At 48.5% G+C, this 9,477-nt stretch overlaps 1 long non-coding RNA gene across 2 annotated transcripts; it reads right to left on the bottom strand.

Moving 5' to 3' along the window:
- Window positions 1–1,041: 1,041 nt before the first annotated feature.
- Window positions 1,042–9,180, bottom strand: LOC146543018 (uncharacterized). Of its 2 annotated transcripts, XR_014887588.1 has the most exons (3): window positions 9,014–9,180; window positions 7,414–7,611; window positions 1,042–7,068 (listed from the first exon to the last, which is right to left on the bottom strand). It is a non-coding gene; the product is annotated as an uncharacterized LOC146543018 (long non-coding RNA). The 2 variants fall into 2 exon arrangements; XR_014887587.1 differs by lacking the exon at window positions 9,014–9,180 and having other exon boundaries at window positions 7,414–9,005.
- Window positions 9,181–9,477: the final 297 nt, after the last annotated feature.

The following is a 9,477-nucleotide window of genomic DNA, read 5'->3' as shown; positions in this document are numbered from 1 at the left end:
GTCATTGGGCCAGGCCAGTCTGGGATGTGTGATAAGAACCCACAGCCTGAATGCTGACCTACTCCAGCAGATCACAAAGAGCAGTTACCAAAACACATCACAGGAGGTAAATGTTTCCATTGCAGGAGTTTTAACGCTCTCTGTAGCTCAGTCCACCCAAACTGTGCAAACTGGTATTTCCCAAGTAAAATTGCAGAGACTTGGCTGAGTTCTTTCCAAACTGTTATTAGGAGATAAGAAGTGAACTTTTGCTGAAGAATATCCTCCTTGCTGATGGTTTTTGACATCTTTTCACAGCAAGCCCAGAGTTCAGAAAGGAGTGAGGGGCAAGATATCATTCTTACCATTTCTCCTGCTAATACCACCCACAGGAGAAAGAGTCTGGGGTTGAGAAATCAGCAGGTGAGTCCATCAGACATCCCACATCACACAACCACTGGTGTAACAAGGCCTGAGATGCTGGGACTGTCCTGATGCTCTCCCTCACCCCCACCTCACGCAGCTCCAGACTGAGGTCACACACCTGAGCACAGGCTGGTGGGGTCTGTGTTGTTCTCTTGCACTGAACGTTGCTCCATCTTGAATGTACTGAGCTTGTGCCTCGAGGTTTCAGCAGTGCTGTCAACACTGCAGGGATGCCTTCGTTCCAGCCTGAGGCAACAAGCTTGTCGTGACCTCCCAGAGGTGATTTACAGAGGGCAGAGATACAGCAGTCGCTTGTGCTCTCAGTCTTTAGTTCTGTGTGGGGTAATTTTCACTACTGTCTGCAAGTGGGAAAGAAAAGTGATTGTGATGTCAGTATCCCTAGGGTCTGCTACAGCCCGTACTAGATGCCAGCCTATGTGAGATCCACTTAACAGTCCTCAGCCATCTGAAAATTCATACATCTCCAGAATTATACTATTGACAAATTGAAATCTTAAGAAAGCCCTTGTTCTCACAATTCTGTCCTGTGCTGCCTGGCAGTCAGCATCTCCCCAGGATATGAGGAAGCACCCGTGTTCACAGGGTGGGGTGGGAAGAAACTAGCTTACCCATGGAAAGATTGCCAATTGTACCTTTTATTTCACACATTTAGCCACTGAGATGAAACAAAACTGCATAGAAAACTAATTTCATCTGCTGCACGATACCATTATTGCCATAATCTAGTATAAAAGAGTGAACTTCACAGCACTGATAAATACATTAGGAAAGAGTCATTTAAGAGCCTAACTCAACAGCTGAACATACACAGAGGCTCCAGCTATTGCTAACCTGCCCACACTTCTGCAAACATCAATGCCTTCCTCCTGCTATGATCTAAAACCTTGGGCTCAGAGTTACCTGAGGAATAACAAAACACCTGAGCGCACCGCTCCTTTTTTCCCTTTTCTTGACTATAAATATTTGTCTTTTCACCCCACCTATAGCCCGGAACTGTGTCTTAGAACAGCAGCCAGGAACCTGCAGGAAGATAACAAAGAAACCCTCATCTGTGCCTGCCTCCACCACCACTTGCCTTAGCAGTCTTGAGAAAATCAGTTCAGTGTGTCTCCTCAGCTGTGCGGCACCCCAGGGCTCTCGCTCTGTTTGTACAACTGTAGTGCGGTGGGGAAAGCACTGTCAAAAGGTGCCTCCAGCTGAAACCATGCTCGTAATTAGTTGCAGCCCTTGGCTCCCCGGCTCCACAGCTCAGCAGCTGTCAGCTCAGAGCCAGCATGCACTTCTGCGCCAGACAGCCCTTCTGCCAGGACAGGATCCAGTGCTGCCTAACACGGACCCAGCTGTGACAGAGGGACAGTAGGCACACACTGCTTTAACCAAGCATTACATTGCTGCTCGTTGCTTCAGATGAAAGAGGAAGTTTCTTCCAAGCCCTTATACAGAGATTTTTTCATCCCCCTTCCCCCAGCCAGCACCACGTCATACTTTCCTTATTCTCTGTGCTGAATCCAGGTGCTATTTTCCCACTAAGCCAGCGGTTACGCCTCTGCACACCCTGAACTGACAGGTGAGCTGTGCATGCCTGGTACCTCACGCTGGGCTTCTGCTTTCCCTACAGCTTCCCTGCATCCTTTCCCCAACTCAGCAGGGAGTCCTCACCCACCCTACTTCTGCAGGGGATGGTCAGTGGCCACCAGCCTCAGCCACTCGCCATGTGATGCTGCATCAACACCAGAAGGGCTCCCGGGAGCCAAGCAGATTTGTGTGCTCACAGGAGAATTCAAACTATCTGGGTTTGGGCCCGTTTACAGACTCTGGTCATTCCTGCAAAATGCACGAGACACGATGACCTGCTGGTTTAAACTTGTTGCTCCCAACTCCAAATGTTCCCTGATGGGCGTGAAGTCCTATGCAGAAGTCAGACGTGGAGGTCACAGCACAGCACAGGTGAACTTGCTTTTCTTCAGCACTTGTTACGTGCTCTGTGGAGGTACAGAGCCCCATGGGAGACTGCAGCACAGCAAATGCCAGTGGGTCTCACTCCTCTGCCTTACCTGAGTGCTGACTCTTGTTAATCTTGTGCTGAAGATGATCTCTGAAGTAGCAATCATGCAAAAATCGACTTTATGTTTGAAGGACAAATGCAAAGTCTCTCTTACTCTCCTTTTATAACACACACTCCATCACACCTGACACAGCCACTCCTGTCAACTATTGTAGTTTAAATAGCTCTGTTGGTAAATAAGAAATGGAAGACCATACGTTTGGATACCCTTACACCCAGGAGAGAGGAGGACACCCTGGATTTATGGTTACAATGCTTACTATTGCTTCTGTTTGTCCCAAGCAAAATACCGGTGCTGTTCACAAAGGTGAACCCTGTAAATCAATAAAGACATTCTTGGTAAATCTGATTTTCAGCAGAGAAAGATTTTAGCTGTATTGTTAAGAGGGACAGGGCGGGGGAAACTGTTCTTTCCAAAAATAAGAGAAGAACACAGAATGGAAGGATGTGTCTTCTGCTTTAATGCTAGGCAATCGAAAGTCTGCTGGCCTGGAATATCTTCCAACAGGTCGTCAAAACCCCATGCCGTTCAGCTGTAGCAACGTGCACAGAAAAGCACCAGTACTGGTCTCTCAAAGGAGTGCCCACACTCTGCTTTCCTCTCTCAGAAGGAAGACAGCTTGTCCATAGGAGAGCCCAGGATCTGCCCCTAGCACCAGAGGGAAGCGTCTCACAATAGAACCTTCCCACCCAGATTCCATCTGCCAGGGAAGGATGTCCTTCCTTGCTCAGAGGATGAAAATCTGAATGTAAACCCAGATATCAGCATCTGATAACACAGGGAGCTGAGGTCATTCATAAACCTATCCTAGAAACTAGTGGGAGAGCTTCTAATTGTACTCCTATAGCTTGTTTATGTCGGGCTTCACTGCTTGCTTCTTTGAACTTCTTTGATTTTGAAGGTTGGTTTGCAGTGTTTTTTTGCTGTGGTTTTTCTGGTAAGCTATGTACTGCAATTTACCCTGTATCACAGAAAACAGAAACATCTCTGAAAGAAAGACAACTCATGCAAGGAATAACTCAGGCATTCGTCCCATCCTGCAGAGAAGAACAATGCTCGTGCCATCGCAGCAGAGCCTGCTCAGATCTGTAACAAGGCTGCTGGAAAACAAGAACAACTTTGGACGAGTTATAGAAACAAAAGCCAAACCCTCTGATCAAAGAATCAAATTAGAGACAAGAAAGAAAGACAGAACTGGCTGGCAGTCAACCAGATGCCCTGCGGGACTTGGAGAACACGATTTCATCTCTTTGCTTCAGCTCCCCATCTGTACGATGGCTATTAGCCACCTTATCCGGTTAGCCAGCAGGGGTTGGGGTCAGGACTGTGAACTGTCTGAGCTCTTACTGAAGCCTTTTCTACCTGGGACTTCCTTTTCCCATGGACACACAGAGGACATGGGACTGGGGCCTTTTCTCTCTGAAACCCTACAAAGTTCCAAAGTCCCATCCGTCTGCCTCCCTGCTATTGCCGTGTAACTTGTACAGGGATCATCCTCTTAAGACCGTTTCCCCTCTATCAAATCAGGCTGGAACTGGCTGAGATGTGCAGAAGTTGGTGACTTGAAGGATGTGCAGCTGCATAACCTGTTTCCAGGGGAAACAGACTCAAAACCCTGGCTGGAGCAAAGCCAAACCACCTCTCCAATCTCAATCGGCAGATTGGTTTATATCCTCCGAACAGTCCTGTCTCCTTTCCCATTCTCAAGTCTCAAGGGGAACTTTTATCACCAGGCAAACGAGAAGACAATCTGTTTTTGATTTTCATTCAGTCTCCATCACCTTACTGTCTTAACGCACCAAGGACCTAGTGACTGTAAGATGATACTGAAATATTTAAACAGCATCTGGAATATGAATATCAACAGGGGAGGAACCACCCCCAGGAAGAGCTGACCAAAGAGCATTTAAGTGTTAGAAGTCTTTGGATTCAGACCAGGAGAGCACAGGAGAAACCACAGCTTATTAGACAAGGTGCAGAGGGGAGACATTGAGCTTTTCTGAGCCTGAGGGAGGCAGAAGGCCAGGCCAGAGCTACACAGCTCTTTTCACCAGATAAGCTACCAAACTGACTCTTACTGGTACAGAGTTTCTGTTGCACTCCATCAACCCTGGGAGATGGACCTGCAACGCTCTTGAAGGTCACCAGAGAAACACACAGTAGAAAAGCACATGAGACACACAAGTAGGATGTCAAACCAAAGCTGCATCATTCACACATGAGCATGCCATCCTTCCCAGGCTGCCCAGCTTCCCCAAGCTGCCCCCTCAGATGGGCAGCCAAGGCCAGGGACACAAAAGCCAAGCTTCCATGGTCGCTCTCCTAGGATTCAAGGGTTGGTTTCAAACACAGGGAAGTTTGGTGTGACACAGCTGCTGCTGTACACAGGACAGAGCCTGGCACTCAAGGTGTTAATGCAGATCCCTGCTGGACCATTCATTGATGTTGATAGCAGTCCACAAGAATCTTAACCTCTGTCTAATACTGTCACGCTGAATAGATGGTTTGCCCTCGTGTTTGCAGCTTTCACTGCCTTGTCACGTAATATCTTCAGGGGCCAGAGGCCACACCACTGCCTCTATCAATCCAGCTGCGTGCCCTGCCTTATTGCATTAGTTCTCTACATCTCTGTCAAGCTCTGGTAGGCAGTCAAGGATGTTTACTGATATCCTCTGCACAGTCAATCTGAGAGTGATCTTGATATCTATGACCCCTCTCCTTACAAATCGCATTGGTTGAAGGCTATAATTATGGGTTATAATTAGAAGTGGAGTTTCATGTAATAGAGGCAGCAACGTGTCAAGTGCCCCAAGAGTCCACCGAGCTGTAGGCTCTGATTCCTCACACTTCCTTCTGCTGCTGCTGTTGCTGTTTTGGAGCACATGAAATGCCTGCTGCACTGAGGACAACCTAGATGTTGCTGACCATCTTGCTTCAGGTGCTGTATCTCCAGTTAACAAAGAAAGCTCTGCATGTGAGTTCAGTCCATCGTTACACCTACAAGATGACACAGCACAGCAAAATTAAAAGTTAATGGATTCAATCTGCTGGCCTTCAACTATTTCCATGGCCCATCCTTCCCTTTTCCCTTTTTCATCTCGGTTGTATTCATTGTCTTGAGAGAGGTCTGTCCCACCTCTGGACAGCCATGCAGGTGCAGACAAACCAAACTGCAGATCAGGAGGTCTTTGTTCTGAGGACAGAAGGAGCCAGGATCATCTCTCATAAAGTAAAAGAAGTGACGAGCTCTCTTCTAATTCAATTGGTGCCAAGAGGAATTCAGGCCCTACTGAGGCATTTGAAGAAGTGAAACAGCATCAGGAATTTCACTGGCAGCCTTGGCAAGGAGCAGATGGACATGTTTAAATCTCAAACGCAGCAATAAAGTGTGTGCTAATATTGTTAGTTATCTGGAAAGCTTACGGGTTTCTTTGGAGGAATACAATGAGACAAATTAAAAAGACAGCACTGGCTGCACCTCCAAGCAGCAGTTGTTTACTTCTGTGCCTCTGAATAAAAACCACGGCGCAAGGTAAGAAACAACACCATCACTGCCAGAGAGAGACTCCCAAGTGCTGTCTCACCAGGAGTTTGAGTGGAGCTACCTGAAATGGAGAAGGAAGGAGCTGGAAGAACCAACCCCACAAAGATGTTTCTCCAGAGACCTGACTCATCCTGGCAGACACTTGACTCCATTCAAAGGGGAATTCTGAAAGCAGCTTCCCAACTATCTTGTATGATAATCCACTTCTTTTTCCTTCATCCTGACACGGCAGACACTGGAGAAAATGATGAGGATTTTATAGCTCTCTGTGGCAAGCAGTTAATAACCCTCTAAGGCTATAGATCTGGGCTCCACTGCAGAGCTGGCATAATTCACAATAAAATATGACTTTTCATTTATCACCCTGGCATTCAATATATACTTCCTGGTGAAGCCAGGATGAGAAGGAGGGAGGAGGATACTCCATGTTTATGTTCAGCAGGTGTTTTCACAAACATGGCACATGGGGAAGGATGATGGGAAACAAACCAGGAAATGGCCTAGGAGTGTTACAGGAATGGCTGGAGACACTAGAAGTTGTGAGGCCTCCGCTTAACAGGGACTTTTCTGCCCATAACGATCAAAACAAGTCCTTTTTAAGCTCAGGCAAGGCCCCTGCCATCGTGTAACACTGACAAGGAAGGTCAAAGGGCCCAAATACCAAAGCAAAATGGCATGTATCCCCATTTTTCTTGTGCTGCTATCAACCCAGTGCCACCACATGAGGAGGGCTGCTGTGTCCCTTGGGCTCTGTGCTGATGGCCCTGTGCACCAACACGCTTCTGCAGGCACCCTGGCTTGGGTTCAGAAGTGCCTCACAGACATCCATTGTTGTGTCTGTGCAGGGAAATGCTGTCTGTGTTCTTTGGGAAGAGACACAAACCTGAGGCAGACACTCACCCTGAGAGAACCAAAGGCAGTTTGCCTGGAGCACCTCCCAGGAGCTCCTCCAGCAAACCAGCTAGCCTCCAAGTATAAGCCTCTGCTTCCCCTGCAGGCATGAGTGATTCCATCCAATGTGCAACCTGAGAACTGAGCAGAAATCAGATCCTGGTGCTCTAAATCCCGCCCAGTCCCAGTAAGGAGATCACCCTCAGGGAAGGGAAGGGAAGGGAAGGAAGGGAAGGGAAAGGAAGGGAAAGGGAAGGAAGGGAAGGGAAGGGAAGGGAAGGGAAGGGAAGGGAAGGGAAGGAAGGAGGAAGGGAAGGGAAGGGAAGGGAAGGGAAGGGAAGGGGAAGGGAAGGGAAGGGAAGGGAAGGGAAGGGAAGGGAAGGGAAGGGAAGGGAAGGGAAGGGAAGGGAAGGGAAGGGAAGGGAAGGGAAGGGAGCAAGTAGCTCTGGCAGGTGTTGGCAGGCAGCAGCAGTCCCAGCTGCTTACCAGGCGAGCAGCAGCACTCTCATGTGCTCATGTGTTGAGGGGCTGCCGGCAGGCATGCTCCCAGGTCAGGCGCTTGCTGCATGGGAGAAGCCTTCATCCCCTTGTAGCTTTCCTCTGCTTTTTCCCTCTGCCTTGAGCTGTGAGTGGGAACAGCACAAACGCTGGCCTTTGTAAATCAGATAGCGAGGCACGGGCTTACTATGAAATAGAAAGCAAAGGAGATTGGTGGGAACTGTACTTGCATGTGGCTCTTTTATGTGGTTGCATTGCAGGTGGTTTTTCCACTGCGTCGCATCTCTCGAAGCTCTTATTATACATAGCTGCAATTTCCCTTTCAGTTCCTTGCACCTACACACTTCATCAACTGATCAATGGAAGAAACTCTTGTCTTCCCTGAGGAGACCTGCAGCAGCTGCTTCTGCAGTCACACAAAACCAATGGAGCACAGAGCTGTGGAGGCTCCTGATTCCTTCTTCTCCCCCCCGGCTCGGAGCAGTGATGTCCTGGCTGTGCTGGGAGGGTGAGGATTTTTACTATATTGCTCTAAACACTCTGGAAGTGTTTTAGCAACAGAGGCAAACAACAAACATTATCCTGTGCACAATATCGACTCAGTTAATTGGCAAGTGAGGTGTTGGACTGGCCTCCTGCTTGGCTTAAATTGTATATGCACCGAACACTGTCTCCGCTCATCATGCTGTCAGTGGGAAAGGCTCCATACAGGGTAATCACATGCTGCTGCAAACACAGTGCTGGGTAAAGCTGCAAATCAAAGAAAATAGCAGACAAACAACGAGGGGAGATGGAATGAGGGGGTGGAGGGGGCCATGCCAGAGAACAGAAGCAAGCTTGTAGCCTGCAGCCACAGCTGCACCATCTGGGAGCTCAAGGATTCATAAGAAACTTTTCTGGGATGGATCTGAGGTTCGTGCATGGTGGCTGTGAGCAGAACCTGCAAAAATGAACGGCAGGAGAGAGCTGGGCAGCTGCTCACATCTTTCAGCCGTACTGCCAGTGGGTGAGGGAAGCACTGACCCTGCAGAATGGTGTAACGGAGGGAAGAGGATGTTCTGTTCTGCCTTCTCATACAGCCTTGGGAAAGTCACTGGTACCTCCTTTGCCACAAGTCCCACATGGCAACCGAGCACTGCCAGCCTTCCTGTGCCTCTGCCTGCTGCTTGCTGCTGAAGGACCAAGTTGTCTAAGACAATATAGACCCTTAAGGATGCATGTGTGCGCCCAGAAGTATTTAAAATTGTTCTAAGCAATTCCATGCCTAGCTCACTTGGGTCTTGTCCCATTTCAGTGCAGCCTCAGGCATTCAGATGCCTCTCCAAATCTTGCCCTTGGACTCTTTGAGGCAGCAAATTGTCTCTTACTATAACTATCTGTATAAATAAAAGTATCTGTGTACGCACGCACACGCACATTGCTGTCTTGTTCTAAGGCACAAGTAAACAAAGGGCTACAGAGGTCTAAAACGAAAAGCTGTCTCTCAAGAGGTTTCAGGCATGCAGTCATCCTGTAGGTTCTTACTGCAGGTAGGAACAGCTTGGCTAGAAAACCAAAGGTCTGATTCTCTTCCCACTTTGCAGCTCACCTGTTCCTCCCAGCTGGCAGCCCAGCAGCCAGGCAGAGCCAAGCTGACAGACCCAGGAGCTGCGGCCTCTCCACGGGTCACTGTGTGCTCTTGGCCACCAGACACTTCTCACGAGTCACGCAGGCACCCAAGCAGACTGAAGGAAGGCAAACTGGCATGTAACCTCTCCTGCCTGAACCAGGAAAAACAAAACAAAACCCACACCCAACCCACATGCATTAGCAGTAAGGTGGTTGCTAGAGGAGCTTAATGAGCAAGCTGCTCTTTCCTTGAAGACAGAAATTTAATTTATAGCTGCCAGGAAAGCCCACACATTTGGAGATCACATTTTTGGAGGAAGTATTGTCACATCGAAGAAGCACAAGGCAGTTTGGCCACTGGGGACAAGTGCAGCTCTCCGTGATACCAAGTCCATTAAGCTCCTTTCCCCCCACCCCATACATGCCAGAAAAAGCAGAGAGTTC

The sequence above is a fragment of the Meleagris gallopavo genome, chromosome 21 (genome assembly GCF_905368555.1).
Source record: "Meleagris gallopavo chromosome 21, MGAL_WU_HG_1.1, whole genome shotgun sequence".
Taxonomy (NCBI): Eukaryota; Metazoa; Chordata; class Aves; order Galliformes; family Phasianidae; genus Meleagris; species Meleagris gallopavo.
The sequence above is the reverse complement of the archived record's forward strand: the minus strand, read 5'-3'. Positions and strand labels throughout refer to the sequence as shown.